This window comes from Myxine glutinosa, chromosome 10 (assembly GCF_964187855.1).
Source record: "Myxine glutinosa chromosome 10, kmMyxGlut1.1, whole genome shotgun sequence".
NCBI lineage: Eukaryota > Metazoa > Chordata > Myxini > Myxiniformes > Myxinidae > Myxine > Myxine glutinosa.
Genome location: NC_136270.1, coordinates 13534173 through 13552319, shown reverse-complemented (window position 1 = coordinate 13552319; position 18147 = coordinate 13534173). Strand labels below are relative to the sequence as shown.

General features: G+C 46.7%; 1 protein-coding gene across 1 annotated transcript in view; it reads right to left on the bottom strand.

The window, feature by feature from the left end:
• The window catches only part of LOC137434223 (gap junction gamma-1 protein), a 135876-nt gene extending 118520 nt beyond the window's left edge, over positions 1-17356 (bottom strand). Inside the window, exon 1 of the mRNA XM_068127013.2 lies at positions 17246-17356. The gene's annotated coding sequence lies outside the window, so the exon portion shown is untranslated. The remainder of the gene's footprint in view (positions 1-17245) is intronic.
• Between the last annotated feature and the right edge of the window lie 791 nt (positions 17357-18147).

Genomic DNA, 18147 nt, shown 5'->3' with positions numbered 1-18147 from the left:
ACCATTTCATGTAAATAGAGGGGGGGGATATAATTTTAGATATAGATATAGTACGGGCAATGCCCTAGTATGAACAAAAGGTGGGAGCGGAGAGGAAGCCGTAGCCAGAGGTACTCCTGGGGGTGGGGTGGAGAGAGGGCAGTGCAGGGAGAGTGAGGAAGAGAGTTTTTGATAAAGATAGCCACCCCACGACCAGGACGAGGCTCAGGTCTATCGTACCGGAGGAGGGAGTAACCAGGAAGAGATATTAAGGAATCAGAGACATCTTGAAGGAGGAAAGTTTCTGTTAAGCAGATCAAGTCTGGATTGTCAGAAGCAACCTGAATGGAGAGATCAATCAGGTTTGAGCGAAGGCCCCGGATGTTTGAGGTCCATACCGTTAATGAGGAGAGAGGGGGAGCATCGGGTGCAGGACAGGGGAGGGGAGGGGGAGGGTCAGATGAAGGGTGAGAGGGGGAGGTAGGAAGAGCAGTTGATAGTGTGTCAGAGATTACAGAAGAGTTACAAGAAAGGGAAGGATGAGGAGGACGAAAGGTTTGATTGTTATGGGATGAGGCACAGTGAGGGTTGTTTGAGGGGGAGGGGGGCAGAGGAAAGTAGAAGGTTGGGGGAGGTGGAGGTATTTGATAGAAGGGAGACGAAGTGGAGAGGAGGCAGCTTTGAGAAGGAGGTGGGAGGAGGGAGAATTTGGGAGGGATGGTTGGGGGGGGAGATTTGAAGGGGAGGGGTTGGGGGAGAGTTTTGAATGGGAGGGGCAAGGGGGGAGTTTAGGAGGGGAAGGGCAAGGGGGGAGTTTAGGAGGGGAGGGGCAAGGGGGGAGTTTAGGAGTGGAGGGGCAAGGGGGGAGATTTGGAGGGGAGGGGCAAGGGGGAAGATTTGGAGGGGAGGGGCAAGGACGGAGATTTGGAGGGGAGGGGCAAGGGGGGAGTTTAGGAGGGGAGGGGCAAGTGGGGAGATTTGGAGGGGAGGGGCAAGGGGGGAGTTTAGAAAGTGGATGATTCATGAAAGATGAACATTTTTAACAAATTGGGTTTGTTGTGATTTTCAAGTTAGCGATCCGTTTAAGAACGATGGAGGAGAGGTGGAATGAATGAGAATTTAGAGCATGGAGTGATTTGGAATCATAAGAGATTGAATATTTTTTTGAAATGGAATGAGTTGAAGAGGAAATTGAAAGGAGCCTTTTAAATAGGAAGAAAAACAGCGTGTTGTAATATATGACTGAATAAAACATTCCAGGGGAAAGTTTAAACATATTTAAACAGAACCGTGAAGAACAATCTTATATTCACAAAAATACCAATGGGGAGAGGGAGCCTAGAGGGACGAGCACGAGTCACTTGAACAGGGCAAAAGGTGGAAGGCAAGGGGAAAATGGGGGCTGGGCGAGACAGCGCATGTGGGCAGAGGCAAAAGCACACGATGGGACAAAAGCACACGAGGAGAAAGGGAAATAAAAGTTTTTTTGTTTGTTTTTGGGGGGGGGGGGAGGGGTGTGTGGGGCTTACAACGTTAGACAAATAGTTGATGTTCGGTGAAGTTTGGGGGAGAAGGGAAAATCAAAAAACCTAGCAAAACCAGCGAAGGAAGAAACAAACTTCGACGGGGGAAGCCTGAGGCTGCAAGGCCTCACACGCCGAGCGGCAAACAAACGATTAATTTATGAAAGATTAACACCGAGAAACATCCAAGGGACACACTATAAGTTCACACGCCGAAAGATAAAATACAGTTACGACAAAATACAATTGTGAACAGACTTAACTTTGAAAACGTGGAGACCGTGTGGAGCTTCGAAAATTCGTGACGTCGTCTCGAGATCTCGCGAGACTTTTCAGGCTGTGCTGTGCATGCATTTGAAACGAGCTGTGCAGTGTGCATGCAAGAAACCCCTCAAACATCGCACAGCTGAAAGAATTATGCATGGAGGAGTGGGCAAAAATTTCTCCCAGTCGATGTCAGAGACTGGTAGACAGTTACAAGAAATGCCTACTTGAGGTTGTTTCTGCCAAAGGGGGCAATACCACCTATTAGAGCCAAGGGTATACTTACTTTATCCACATGCGAAATTTGCATTTATGTTTATTTAAAGTATACAATGGACTACAAAATGTAAATGTTTGATGATATTTGTTATATTATATCACCTTATCTATATATATAAAACACAGTTTGTGTGTGTGTGTGTATGTGTATGTGTGTGTGTGTGTGTGTGTGTGTGTGTGTGTGTGTGTGTGTGTGTGTGTGTGTGTGTGTGTGTGTGTGTGTGTGTGTGTGTGTGTGTGTGTGTGTGTGTAATGTTACCGATAGACTCCTAAACGGAGAGGCTCACGTACTTGATATTTGGCACAAACATGGCCATTGAACCTGGGAAGAACATGGCCGACCGAAAAATTTATTTCATAATATTTTTTAACCATATTTTTACCTCAGCGCATTTCAGCGAGGCATATTATGCATGGAATCTGACCGGTCGCAGAGCAGCGCGCTGATTCGCTCAAAGCGATCACGTGATGTTCCATGCCGCCATTAACTCAGTTACGCGTTCGCACGTATTTCAGAGCGATAAGCAATTGCCTTTTTTCACATTTAAGCGACGAACATTGCCATTCACACCACATAGGTTTTTTTCCCTTTCATCTTTAGATTCATATTTTTTGCCATAACATAGCGCATTATGGCTCTCTCGAGCTCGAGTTAGCCAATCACCTGGGCGCATGAGGCCACGTTGGCCACGCCCACGACAGGATGCAGAGTTGCAATCGATCGCTCAGAGCGATCACATGATGTTCCTTGCCGCGCGACTATATATATATCACTCAGATCCCTCACAATCGACCACCACCACCTCCTCCTGCAATACTAAATATCACTCAGATCCCTCACAATCGACCACCACCCCCTCCTACAATACTAAATATCACCCAGATCCCTTAGAATCGACCACCACCCCCTCCTACAATACGAAATATCACCCAGATCCCTTGGAATCGACCACCACCTCCTCCTACAATACTATATATCACTCAGATCCCTTGGAATCGACCACCACCTCCTCCTACAATACTATATATCACTCAGATCCCTTGGAATCGACCACCACCTCCTCCTGCAATACTAAATATCACCCAGATCCCTTGGAATCGACCACCACCCCCTCCTACAATACTATATATCACTCAGATCCCTTGGAATCGACCACCACCTCCTCCTACAATACTATATATCACTCAGATCCCTTGGAATCGACCACCACCTCCTCCTGCAATACTAAATATCACCCAGATCCCTTGGAATCGACCACCACCTCCTCCTACAATACTATATATCACTCAGATCCCTTGGAATCGACCACCACCTCCTCCTACAATACTAAATATCACCCAGATCCCTTGGAATCGACCACCACCTCCTCCTACAATACTATATATCACTCAGATCCCTTGGAATCGACCACCACCTCCTCCTACAATACTATATATCACTCAGATCCCTTGGAATCGACCACCACCTCCTCCTGCAATACTAAATATCACCCAGATCCCTTGGAATCGACCACCACCTCCTCCTGCAATACTAAACATCACTCAGATCCCTCACAATCGACCACCACACCCTCCTGCAATCTATATATATAAAACACAGTTTGTGTGTGTGTGTGTGTGTGTGTGTGTGTGTGTGTGTGTGTGTGTGTGTGTGTGTGTGTGTGTGTGTAATGTTACCGATAGACTCCTAAACGGAGAGGCTTACATGCTTGATATTTGGCATAGACATGCCCATTGAGCCTGCGACGAACATGGCCGAACTCAAAATATTTGACGATCCATATTTTTTATTCATATTTACCTCAGCGCATTTCAGCGCACAGAATCAACGGAATCAGAGCAGGTGGGCGCTGATTCGCTCAGAGCGATTACGTGATGACGCTATGAACGCTATGACGCTATGAAAAAAAAAATCGCTATGACGCTATGAAACGCTATGAACGCGATGACGCTATGAACGATATGACGCTATGACGCTATGACGCTATGAACGATATGACGCTATGAACGATATGACGCTATGAAAAAAAAATCGCAATGACGCTATGAAACGCTATGAACGCGATGACGCTATGAACGCTATGAACGATATGACGCTATGAAAAAAAAAATCGCTATGACGCTATGAAACGCTCTGAACGATATGAACGCTATGACGCTATGAAAAAAAAAATCGCTATGACGCTATGAACGCGATGACGCTATGAACGCTATGAAAAAACAAAAATCGCTCGCTTTACGAAGGGGCTCGCTCTCCCCCCGTTCCCCGTTCCCCTCCCCTCCCCCTCCCCTCCCCCGCCCGGCAATGCCGGGTACTTCTGCTAGTCTATTAATATTGTTGAAATGAAGATCAAATAGCTGTATGTTGAAATATGTTGAAAAAGTCAAAACCTTACATGGGGTGTACTTACTTTTTCACGTGACTGTACACTACCGGTCAAAAGTTTTAGAACACCTCAATTTTTCCAGTTTTTATTGAAATGTACGCAGTTTAATGTCCAGTGAATAACCTGAAATGGTACAAAGGTATGCAGTAAACAGCTCGAGGTTAAAAAAAAAGTTTAGGTTTGCAAAAACGGGAAAATAATGTAAATTGCAGTTACTAGGGCATGCCCGTACTATATATAAGCTAGGACGTGCCCGTACGTGGGTGCCCGTTCCTTGCAAAAAAAAAAAAACTGCAAAAAAAAAAAAAACTGCAAAAAAAAAACAATGGTTTGGTCCATTCGCAACGACCACAGAACCCCCCCCCCCCCCTCTATTTACATGAATGGTTTGGTCCATTCGCAAAGCCAAAGCGAACGACCACAGAACCCCCCCCCTCTATTTACATGAATGGTTTGGTCCATTCGCAAAGCCAAAGCGAACGACCACAGAACCCCCCCCCCCCCCCTCTATTTACATGAATGGTTTGGTCCATTCGCAACGGCAAAGCGAACGGCGAACGGCTAAATCGCCATAGCTCGGTAAGTAATTGTCCGATTAATATGAAACCTTGAAAAGGCACATCCTCGGGTCCCCAGCAATATACCTGGCAAGTTAAAAGTATATCGGACCCGTGGTTGTCGAGAAACAGCGGTCACAGACAAACAAACGTACAGACGTACAGACGTACAGACAGAGATTACTGGAATTATAGATAGATATTGTAAAACAAGCGTTACACCGAGGTCCCCCGTCGGGGAAGTGATGTGAGTTGACAAAGTGGAAGACGCAGAAAACATGCTATGATATGATATTTCGCTCACAAGGTTCAGGCATACATGGAGGCGGCCATCTTGGATTTTGACGTGGCGACCTAATTTTCAATAGCGTTCTTCCTTATGCCAAGAAACACCCACACACCAGATTAGAAGTTGGTACTTCGCTTATTTTTCAAGATATTCCGCTCACAAGGTTCAGACATACATGGCGGCGGCCATCTTGGATTTTGACGTGGCGACCCAATTTTCAATAGGGTTCTTCCTTATGCCTAGATACACCCACACACCAGATTAGAAGTTGGTACTTCGCTTATTTTTCAAGATATTCCGCTCACAAGGTTCAGACATACATGGCGGCGGCCATCTTGGATTTTGACGTGGCGACCCAATTTTCAATAGGGTTCTTCCTTATGCCTAGATACACCCACACACCAGATTAGAAGTTGGTACGTACTTCGCTTATTTTTCCAAGATATTTTGCTCACAAGGTTCAGACATATATATGGTGGTGGCCATCTTGGATGTTGACTTGGCGACTCAATATTCAATAGCGTTCTTGCTTATGCCGAGATACACCCACACACCAGATTAAGAGTTGGTACTTCGCTTATTTTTCAAGATATTCCGCTCACAATGTTCAGACATACATGGCGGCGGCCATCTTGGATTTTGACGAGGCGACCCAATTTTCAATAGCGTTCTTCCTTATGCCTAGATACACCCACACACCAGATTAGAAGTTGGTACTTCGCTTATTTTTCAAGATATTCCGCTCACAAGGTTCAGACATACATGGCATCAGGCATAAATGGCGGCGGCCATTTTGGATTTTGACGTGGGTTGCACCCACACACCAAATTTGAATGCCGTCCTTCGCTTACGCACGTATGCACGCACGCATGTCCGCACGCACGCACGCCCGCACGCACGGATGGACGGACACACGGACGGAGGGGAAAACCATAGTCCCCCTTTCGCTCCGCGGTGCGACGGGGGACAAAAAGGCCTTCTTCAGGGAACAAGTAATGGGTTAACAACTTACAGCTTTTCTGCAGCAATGTAAGTAAATTATGCCTTGAAAGTTGATGCAAACAATTCCTACAGGTGTCCCAACCTCTGCTGATTACAAACCCCCTGTCTGTATAAAAGCAGTATTGGAACAGACTGTTATTACACCCTCTGAAGCATTATTTGGACAATATTGCACTGCAGGAAGTAGTATATTGGAAACTGGAGGAAACTCTGACAGGAAGAGATCTGGCAGACCCAAAGCCGCAACAGAATCAGAAGACAAGTTTCTGAGAGTCAACAGCTTGCATGATAGGCGGCTCACAGGACAACAGCTTCAAGCACAGCTTAACACTGGTCGAAGTAAGCAAGTCTCAGTTTCAACTGTGAAGAGAAGACTTCGAGCTGCAGGTTTGACAGGTCGAGTGGCAGTAAGAAAGCCATTGCTAAGATGGCAAAATAAGAAAAAGAGGCTTGCCTGGGCCATGAAGCACCGCCAGTGGACTACTGAAGTCTGGAAAAAGGTCTTATGGACCTATGAATCAAAATTTGAAATCTTTGGTTCATCATGCAGGGTTTTTGTATGTCGTCGAGTAGGCGAAAGGATGGTTCCTCAGTGTGTGACACCAACTGTCAAACATGGAGGAGGAAGCGTGATGGTCTGAGGATCTTTTGCTGGATCCAGAGTCGGCGACTTGCACAGAGTGACTGGCACCCTGAACCAAAAGGGCTACCACAGCATTTTGCAGTGCCATGCAATAAACCACCGTTTAGAGGCCATTTTTCCCCACAAAGCGGGGGTTGGCCTTTTCGGGGACTGTGGTTGTTATCTTGCCAAAACGAAGTTTTTGCAAGATGTATTAGTCAGCTTGTATGTTTGTTTGTTTGTTTGTTTGTTTGTTTTTTTGTTTGTGGTTAATCATTTTTTTTCACGTTTAGATCACTCTGTAGACCACAGTTATTATTGGAAACTCCTGTAACTTCGCATATCAGAGTCCTATAGAGATACCCTTCAGCACACAAAATTTTGAAGGTCAAGGTCAAAGGTCAAGGTCACTTTGCGGTCAATCATGGAGGTCAACGAAACCCTTATTTTTTGAGTAACTTTGATCGGATCGTCTCCAAACTTCATGGGAATCTAGTATATGGTCCGGCGCTCAGCTGATTAGTTTTTGGTGGCGATCGGCCTTGACCTTCATGGTTAGCGCTGGAGGTCGAAAATTATTGACCCCAAGGTCAAATTTTGAAATCGTAGGTACCATATCGAGTAATACCTCATATGAATGCCCTTGATGAGTGCTTCCCAGATCTGTAAACAGTTTGACGCTATGACGTCATTTGATGACGTCATGACGAAAAAACGGAATTTCCATGAAAAAATTATTTCCTCAGTTCTCATCAAAATCTTTCAATATTTCATGTGCGTTGGTCATGAAGACATACTATTCACCATACGAAATTATTAAGGTCAAGGTCAAATGGCAAGATACGGTTCACCCTGTGGGTGACATATGTTCATTGTTGTTTTTTGGTCCCCTTTTTGAAGCAGCAATGTTTTACGGCCGGATGCCCTTCCTGCCGCCAACCCTATTTGTCGCCTTTTTACGATAAACAGGGAATTACCAGTGTACTGGTACTCAATTTGCCGACCTCGGAAGGATGACAGGCTGAGTCAACCCCCCTGGCGTTAATACCCTCTGGTATACGCCTAGTTGGTCAGGGGTTCATCCTACAGCAAGATAATGACCCTAAACACACCTCCAGGCTATGTCAAAACTACCTTCGAGGAAAAGAACAAGACGGTAGGCTTCAAATCATGGAATGGCCAGCACAGTCTCCAGACTTAAACCCCATCGAGCTGGTTTGGGATGAACTTGACAGAAGGGTGAAAGCAAAGCAACCTACAAGTGCAACACATTTGTGGGAACTTCTGCAACAGTGTTGGGAAGAACTTCCTGAACAATATTTGATTTCCATTATAGAAAGAATGCCACGAGTGTGTTCGGCGGTTATATCTGCAAAAGGTGGCTACTTTGCTAGGTCAAAAATTTAAATTAAATTTTGTTAAACAAAATGATTCTATGATTTCTTTTTTATCTCCAATTGTTTATTTGTTCTATGCTTAATTTCAGAGTACATTGAGACATTAAACTGTGTAAATTTCAATAAAAACTGGTAAAATTGAGGTGTTCTAAAACTTTTGACCGGCAGTGTGTGTATACAGATGGGTTGGGGTGCTAAATGGAGAAAAGGAAGATTGTGAAAAACAACAGGAGGGTGAATGATTGTGTCTAAGTTGGAGTGAATTCGAGGGAAAAAAATAATCAAAGATGACTAAAAGGATCTTGTAAAAGGGACAGGGAAGGGGTATATTCTGTTTTGCTAATTACCTTAAATGAGCCAGACTCGAGTTTAGAACTTGACACTCGGATTCAAACTCAGTACCTTCAATTATGAATGGCATTATGAATCTTCAACGGAACTTTTGGTGGACTCGACTGCAGGTCAGTTCTGGCCAAGAGTAAAGACTAACATCATTCTAACATCAGAAAGTCAAATACATTTTTATGAACATTTGATTGGAGGATGACGTTGACGATATGAGAATTGGAGGAGGCGTTGTGTTGTTAAAAATATTTTCCTTGTTGATAATGTTGGCCTTTGGGCTGGTACCCTGGCCATAAATGATCCCCTCTACATCATTTTGTAGTATGCAATGGTATAAGTGATTGAAATGCCAAAAGGTGCCTGGTTTATATCAAGCCTCCTTTTTTCGGGATTCATAAGAATTTTTAAGAAAAAAAATCCGCTGCTCAATGGAATACTGCTCTCCCCTCTGGGCTAGTGCTCCTTCCTGCCTCACACAGTTGAAACCAAAGCTTTCAGGATCATTGGTATCTCCTGCGATGAAGCTGATTCTGAGGCCTTTCACTCACTCACTGCAGGCAGATTAGTGGTCTTTCTGTCTTCTCCCGACTCCTCTCCGGCCTAGCTCACCCTGCTCTGTCTGTGTTCTGTCCCCCAAAGATAGGGGACCAGATTCATAAGATTATAAACGGCATGCGAAACATATCGAGTCTACTCGCTCACAAGTGTCCCTGACGCAAGATGACTGAGCGTCATAAAAAAAAAAGCATAGGGGCAATACCCCTGGTGCTCACCTGGTAGAATAAACAGTATACTGCACTGACGAAAGGTATTTTAAACCAATTTCAATGGTTGCTCGAAGACAGTGCAGCATGTAGAATCATACTAACATAATCATAAGACTTTAAACAAACAATTAAAAAATACCTATTTGGGGAGCAACACCACCACCCCCCTCACTCCCACCTCGTGTACCTCCTCAGACCCCAATTTTTCCAATAATAATAATAATAATAATAATAATAAAGGAGTCTTATATAGCCCCATCAAGCAGAGTAAACGACCCTCATGGCGCTTTACATTATCATGCGAACGCACACACACCGCACACACATACACAAACATACACACACACAGACTCACCTTCACTCTTGCCCTATTCCTCTCCCTCCCCATTCAAAACCCACAGATGGGTACTCCCCTTCATCCTCCCCTCCCTCCCCCGCACATGTACACAGACATACTCTCGATCTCTGTCCCACCTCAAACCAAAGGGAAAACAGGACTTAGACTTTGAAAGACTTGTGAAACAGATAGGTTTTGAGGGAGGTTTTAAAGGCAGGAAGAGAGTCAACATATCGAACAGAGGAAGGCAAGTCATTCCAGAGCAGAGGTGCAGCAAAGGAAAAAGGAAAAAGATTTCTCGCCAAACGACTTAGTGCTGGTGCGCGGCGGCTCTAAGGTCATAGAGTCGTCGCTTGAACGAAGCCGTAGCCGAGGTTCATAGAGAGTGAGCAAATCGGAGAGATAGTGAGGTCCCGTTCCACACAATGATTTATAACATAGTGTGCAAATTTTGTATTGCACACGAGCAGAGAAAGGCAGCCAGTGTAAAGATTCAAGAAGCGGAGTAACATGGTCAGACTTCTTCGCCTTACAGACAAGACGAGCGGCAGAGTTTTGAACCTTTTGTAACTTATCCAAGAGAAACTGAGGGCAGCCAGCATACAAAGAATTACAATAGTCTAGCTTTGAGAGGACAAGGGCACAGACCAGAGTTAGAGCAGCTTGAGGAGTAAGAAAGTGGCAAATGGATGCGATCTTTCGCAGCTGAAAGTATGCTGATTTGCAAGTTTGAAGTACTTGCTTGGAAAATGTCATGTTACAGTCGAAAACCACACCAAGGTTCTTGGCCGACGAAACAAAGTTTACATTGGTTTCACCAACATGAATAGTGATAGGAAGTGAACATTGTAGAGGACATCTGTGCGATCTTACAATCATAGACTCTGTTTTAGCATCGTTCAGCTGGTTTGTTTTGGGTCATCCACGCCTTCACGTCGGCAATACAGCCTTCTAACACTTCAACAGTGGGCACGATTTGTTGAATCGTGCTTCCTTTGTACAGCTGATTGTCATCCGCAAAGGCGTTGTGATCAACTGAATGTCTGGCAACAAGATCAAATAGAGGCTGAGTGTACAAAAGAAAGAGGATAGGTCCCAGGACTGAGCCCTGGGGAACGCCAAAGGAAAGTGGAGAAGGGGCTGATTTCTGGCCATTGACAACAACTGTTTGCACTCTATCAGTAAGATAGGACATCAGCCAAGAAAGGGGAGTACCAGTTATACCAAATGTGATTTCAAGACGACGAATTAAGACACTATGGTCAATCGTGTCAAAGGCGGCAGAGAAGTCCAAAAGAGCAAGAACGGAAACCTTACCACAGTCAAGAGAGGTCAGAAGATCATTGGTTATTCTTAGGAGAGCGGTCTCGGTGCTATGGCCTGGTCTATATGCTGACTGGCGAGAATTGAAAAGATTATTTGAAACTAGATGGTCATTCATCTGTGATAGCACAAATCTTTCTGTGATCTTTGACAGGAAAGACAGGTTGGAGATAGGATGGTAATTTTTCATGTCGTTAAGGTCAAGGGTGGGCTTTTTAAGAAGTGGTTTAACAAGAGCTTGCTTAAAGAGAAGCGGAAATGAACCCGTAGTCAGAGAATCATTGATAACTGCAGTAATAAATGGGAGGAGGGTGTCCAAACACTCAATAAACAAATCGGTGGGAAGGGGGTCAAGATCATATGTTTTTGTGTTTGACTTGAGGATTGTACATTTGACAATTTCCTCAGTAACAGGAGTAAACGAACTAAGAGGTCGTCCGTGAAAGCAGTGTTCAGCATCATCGAAGGAAAGGAGTGACTGCTTGTCAAGATTGTTTCTTATTGACTGAATTTTATTGTGAAAGAAATGCAGGAAGCGTTGGGGTAGTTCGTTTTGAGGAAATACAGTGGGAAGAACGGATTTATTTTTGGTGGCAAACAGGCGGTTGGTAATGCTGAACAGTTGCTCGCAGGAGGAGCTCGTAGTAATCCGATCAGAAATATATGACGTTTTTGCTTTTAGAATGATTTTTATGACGAGTCTTTTAGCTATGTTATACAACTGTTTATGGACTGTGAGGCCAGTCTTCAGCCACTGTCTCTCGGCACGTCGTCGTTCCTTTTTAGCAGCTCTGACTTCGTCGCTGACTGCGCTGAACCACGGAGTACTCCTGCGTCTGGGAACGGCGCGCCGTGTCGCTGGAGCATGACAGTCCAACGCTGTGCGGAGGCAACAGTCGAGGTCTTCTGCAGTGACATAGGAACGGCCAGAGAGACGGGTGTGAAGGTCCTCTTTAAAGGCGGAATGGTCGATGGCACGAATGTTGCGGGCAGTGATGAAGGTGGGCTGAAGACGAGGAACAGCAATACTCAGGTGGCTGGTGACACAGAAGTGGTCCGAGGTGATAGCACAGGTCACTGACGTGGACTGCACCAACTGATCATCGCATCTGTGCACTAACCAATCCAGGATGTGTCCTTTAACGTGTGTAGGTTGGGAGACAGACTGAGACAGACTAAAAATAGAAAGGTTAATGATCTTTGAAGTGAGAGGAAGTTGTGGTTGGTCGTAGTGGACGTTGAAATCTCCAAGAATCAAGACGAAACCAGGAAGAGTATTGCAGTGGTCGAGCAGATTAGGAAGCTGGGTCACGAACATAGAGTCAGTAAGCTTGTTTTTCCGGTTAGGTGGAGGTCGGTAGAGGCAGAAGAAATGAAGTGTTTTCTGACAGAGTGAAGGTGACATGGGCTAGCTCATAGGATGAATGGTCGAACGAAAAAGTCATGGTGAAGGAGACAAAGGGAGAGAAGTTGTCTCTGTAAATAACAGCCATGCCCCCACCCCTAGAGGAGCGAGGAAATGACTGCAGGGTGTATCCAAGTGGGGTGAGATCAGCACATCTCGCTTCATCGCCACTGGGTCGGAGCCAAGTTTCGGTCAGAAAAAACACGTCGATATCGTTATCTTGAATAAAAGAGGTAATTTCAGTTCGCTTGTCAGGACTACTTACAGACTGAGCGTTGAATAAGGCGAGATACAGGTCAGAACGGTGTTGTTTTGGTGCTGTGTATGACGTATGTTCTACAGGGATAGATGAGGTTATTGAAGTTGATAGGGGACACTTTTTCGCAGGAATTATTAAAATGTGGGCCGGGCCGTCGCTGGTCGTGAAGAGAAATCACAATCGGTATTTTTCTCTGCTTTCTCCTCCCGCCTCGCTTTGTGCGTTTTCTCGGGAGACCAACGCCGATTTCAAGTTCTCTAAGGCCTGACACGAGTCCAGGAGTCAATCGAGTGGTGTTGTTTAAAGACAAAAGTTTTTGCCGAGTGTAGCGAATAGGCCTCGGGATAGAGGAGTTAGAGCGGATAGTCGAGCTCGGTACATGCAGCGGTGCGTGCAGAGGTGGGGCGAGCGATGGGGCGAGTGGTGGGGCGAGTGGTGGGACGAGCGGTGGGACGAGCGATGGGGCGAGCGGTGGGACGAGCAATGGGGCGAGCGATTGGGCGAGCGATGGGGCGGGCGATGGGACGTGCGATGGGCCGGGCGATGGGACGAGCGATGGGACGAGCGACGGGACGAGCGATGGGGCGAGCGGTGGGACGAGCGGTGGGACGAGTGGTGGGACGAGCGATGGGGCGAGACGGGGAAAAGAACTGTCTTGTTGAGAGGCGCACACCGGGGCTGCGTGAGGCTCAACGAAAAAACATGGCGGGTACTTACAGTTCGAAATTTTCAACTTGGTGGCGAGTAAAAACCAAAGTACTGCAAATCTCACGGGCAGACACGCCGCCATAAGCCAGGAAACGAAACAGGGATCCATCACAATCATTCACACAAAGCACAACACGACAGCACACGCTAAATCCAACAGAATCAATCAAATACACAGGAAGACCGACTCAGCTCAGCCTACTAGGCGAATGACCAGGAAGTTCTTGATGCCTTGAACATGAATGAACCTTGAACTGATGAAGTTCTTGATGCCTTGAACATGAACCCAATGCCTTGAACAAACATTGGTACATCATGGATGATGAAGGTTGTGGTTAAGTTTCATCGGAACTGCGTGTGTAGTTTCTGAGAAGAAAGCAAACACTGATTTTGGGGGGCAACCCCCTCCCCCCCCCCCACCCCCCCCCCCCCCCCCGCCGTGGACCTCCAAAGGGGGGCATTTTTTTAAATGCCGTGAACAAACTTTGGTACTTGATGGGTGATTGTGGTTGTGGTGAAGTTTCATTGAAATTGTGTGAGTCGTTTCAGATAAGAAAGCAAATATCTATTTTGGGGGGGTCAAAGCTTGATACACTTTGACCCCGGTAAACCCCCTTAGACCCCGACTTTTTTAATGCCGTGAACAAACTTTAGTCACAACATAACAAATATCATTTGTGCCAAATTTGGTCGCAATCCCATCAGCGGTTTCAGAGAAATTTCAAGTGTTTATGGAGTGACGGACAGACGGAGTGACGGACAGACAGAGTGACGGACAGACAGAGTGACGGACAGACAGAGTGACGGAGTGACGGACAGATGGACAGACAGAGTGACGGACGGACTTAGTGACGGACGGACGGAGTGACGGACAGACGGAGTGACGGAAGGACGGAGTGAAGGATGGACGAAGTGACGGACGGACGGAGTGACAGACAGGTGGATTGACGGACAGGCGGAGTGACGGACAGACGGAGTGACGGACAGACGGAGTGACGGACAGACGGACGGAGTGACGGAGTGACGGGTAGACGGAGTGACGGGCAGACGGAGTGACGGACAGACGGAGTGACGGACAGACGGAGTGACGAGCAGACGGAGTGACGGACAGACGGGCGGACGGAATGACGGACAGACGGACAGACGGACGGAGTGACGGAAGGACGAAGTGACGGCTGGACGGAGTGACAGACGGACGGAGTGACAGACGGACGGAGTGACAGACGGGCGGAGTGACAGACGGACGGAGTGACAGACGGGCGGAGTGACAGACGGGCGGAGTGACAGACGGACGGAGTGACAGACGGACGGAGTGACAGACGGACGGAGTGACAGACGGGCGGAGTGACGGACAGACGGACGGACGGACGGAGGGATGGACGGACGGACGGAGTGACGGACGGAGTGATGGACGGACGAAGTGACGGACGGACAGAGTGATGGACGTACGGAGTGATGGACAGACGGAGTGACGGACAGACGGAGTGATGGAGTGACGGACAGACGGACGGAGTGACGGACGGACGGAGTGACGGACGGACGGTGTGACGGACAGACGGACAGAGTGACGGAAGGACGAAGTGACGACTGGACGTGACGGGCGGACGGAGTGACAGACAGGTGGAGTGACGGACAGACGGACGGAGTGACGGACAGACGGATGGGGTGACGGACGGACGAAGTGACGGACGGACGGATTGACAGACAGGCATAGTGACAGACAGACGGACGGAGTGACGGACGGACGAAGTGACGGACGGACAGAGTGACGGACGGAGAGAGTGACGGACAGACAGAGTGACGGACAGACAGAGTGACGGACAGACAGAGTGACGGACAGACAGAGTGACGGACAGAGTGACGGACAGACAAAGTGACGGACAGATGGACAGACGGAGTAACGGACAGACGGAGTGACGGACAGACGGAGTGATGGACGGAAGGACGGAGTGACGGCTGGACGGACGGAGTGACAGACAGGCGGAGTGACAGACAGGCGGAGTGCCAGACAGGTGGAGTGACAGACAGGCGGAGTGACCGACTGACGGACTGACGGACGGACGGAGTGACGGACGGACGGAGTGAAGGACGGACGGAGTGACGGGCAGACAGAGTGACAGACAGATGGACAGACGGAGTGACGGACAGACGGACAGAGTGACGGACGGACGGAGTGACGGACGGAGTGACGGACGGGCGGAGTGACGGACGGGCGGAGTGACAGACGGACGGAGTGACAGACAGACGGAGTGACAGACAGATGGAGTGACAGACAGACGGAGTGACAGACGGACGGAGTGACAGACAGGCGGAGTGACGGACATACGGACGGGCGGACGGAGTGACGGGAGGATGGATGGACGGAGTGATGGACGGACAGAGTGACGGACAGACGGACGGAGTGACGGCTGGACGAAGTGACGGCTGGACGAAGTGACGGACGGACGGAGTGACAGACAGGCAGAGTGACGGACAGACGGACGGAGTGACAGACGTAGTGATGAAGTGACGGACGGACGAAGTGATGGACGGACGAAGTGACAGACGGACGAAGTGACAGACGGACGGAGTGACAGACGGACGGAGTGACAGACGGACGGAGTGACAGACGGACGGAGTGACAGACGGACGGAGTGACAGACGGACGGAGTGACAGACGGACGGAGTGACAGACGGACGGAGTGACAGACAGGCGGAGTGACGGACAGGCGGAGTGACGGACAGGCGGAGTGACGGACAGACGGACGGAGTGACAGACGTAGTGACGAAGTGACGGACGGACGAAGTGACGGACAGACGGACGGACGGAGTGACGGACGGACGGAGTGACGGACGGACGACGCGCCATCGCATAAGCTCACCTGAACCTCGTTTCAGGTGAGTCAACAAGATGATTGGTTGAGCGAAACACGTCACGCACACCCCACGAAACAGCCAATAGGCAGTATACATACAGATCGTCAAGTACTGCCGTCTCACGGACGAGAGGGAGGGGTGACCCAATAGGAGCACGTAATTATTCCTTCAATTTTTTGTTTCATATACGTTAATGATTGTCTGTGATGATAAAACACCATTGCCAGCTTTATTTTGTGTCTCCTTGAATCACTCCAAGCCACTCAGGGCTATTCCCCGGCATGCCAGTGCCATGGGCAGCATAACACCCTCCAAAACAAACTCCTGTTGGGAACAATTTACACAATGATAATCGCGGTTATGACGTCATGACATAAATGTACCCTGGGGTGTTGGGCAAACTCTATCCGGAAGAAATAGGTTAAGAAACGAATCCGCATATAGGAATAAGTGAATAACATCCCAAATTTCCCTTAGGCTTAAACACGACATGTATTTCTGACGAAAACACGGAAACGTCCATGGAGGTTGATTTTTTTTAAACAATTTTTTGAGGGGGGCCCGGATAAAGTGAGGCCGACACTTAATAAAGCCCCCAGCTTAGAAGTTAGTAGGCCCGAGCCTATTCTAGTTCTCAGCGGCCCTGGCAACACCACATAGTATTTCGAAATTTACATTTAATTTCATGCCGGTTATACAAATAAAATACATTTAATTTCATGACGTTATACAAATAAAATACATTTAATTACATGAGGTTATACACATCTCCCGTTTCAAAGCTCGAATGGTTTTTACCTCACGCACGCAGAGCGAAAAGCGGGATTCACCAATTACTTCACTTTTGAGTTTTGTGTGTCTGTGTCCACAAACGTCAGTTTATGATCGAAGAACAACAAAAATTCAATTGAATGTTATATTTTGAACACAAAATCGGAAAACGAACCTCTACTTTTGCAGTAGCTTGGCTCTGAATTCGTCAGATCACACAAGCGCAGAGAAGAGCAACGTAATACTTTAGCAGTGAAGCCGCCATGGCCATGCGAAATGAAGAAGAAGCTTTCTATTCGACGTGTTCAATTTATTATTATAGTTCCAAAGAGTAATTCTAAATGTAATGGTTATAAAGGGTAATTATATAATGTCTTTTAAAGGGTAATTTAATGGGTTCTAAAGGGTAATTCTAAATGCAATAGTTATAAAGGGTAATTATATGTCTTCTAAAGGGTAATTCTAAAGGGTTCTAAAGTGCAACTCGAAGCGGTTATAAAGGGTATTTATACAATGTCTTCTAAAGGGTAATTCTAAAGGGTAATTCTAAAGGGTAATCCTAAAGGGTAATTCTAAAGGGTAATTCTAAAGTGTAATTCTAAAGGGTAATCCTAAAGGGTAATTCTAAAGGGTAATTCTAAATGTAATTCTAAAGTGTAATTCTAAAGTGTAATTCTAAAGGGTAATTCTAAAGGGTAATTCTAAAGGGTAATTCTAAAGGGTAATTCTAAAGGGTTCTAAAGTGCAACTCTAAGCGGTTATAAAGGGTATTTATACAATGTCTTCTAAAGGGTAATTCTAAAGTGTAATTCTAAAGTGTAATTCTAAAGTGTAATTCTAAAGGGTAATCCTAAAGGGTAATTCTAAAGGGTAATTCTAAATGTAATTCTAAAGGGTAATCCTAAAGGGTAATTCTAAAGGGTAATTCTAAATGTAATTCTAAAGTGTAATTCTAAAGTGTAATTCTAAAGGGTAATTCTAAAGGGTAATTCTAAAGGGTAATTCTAAAGGGTAATTCTAAAGGGTTCTAAAGTGCAACTCTAAGCGGTTATAAAGGGTATTTATACAATGTCTTCT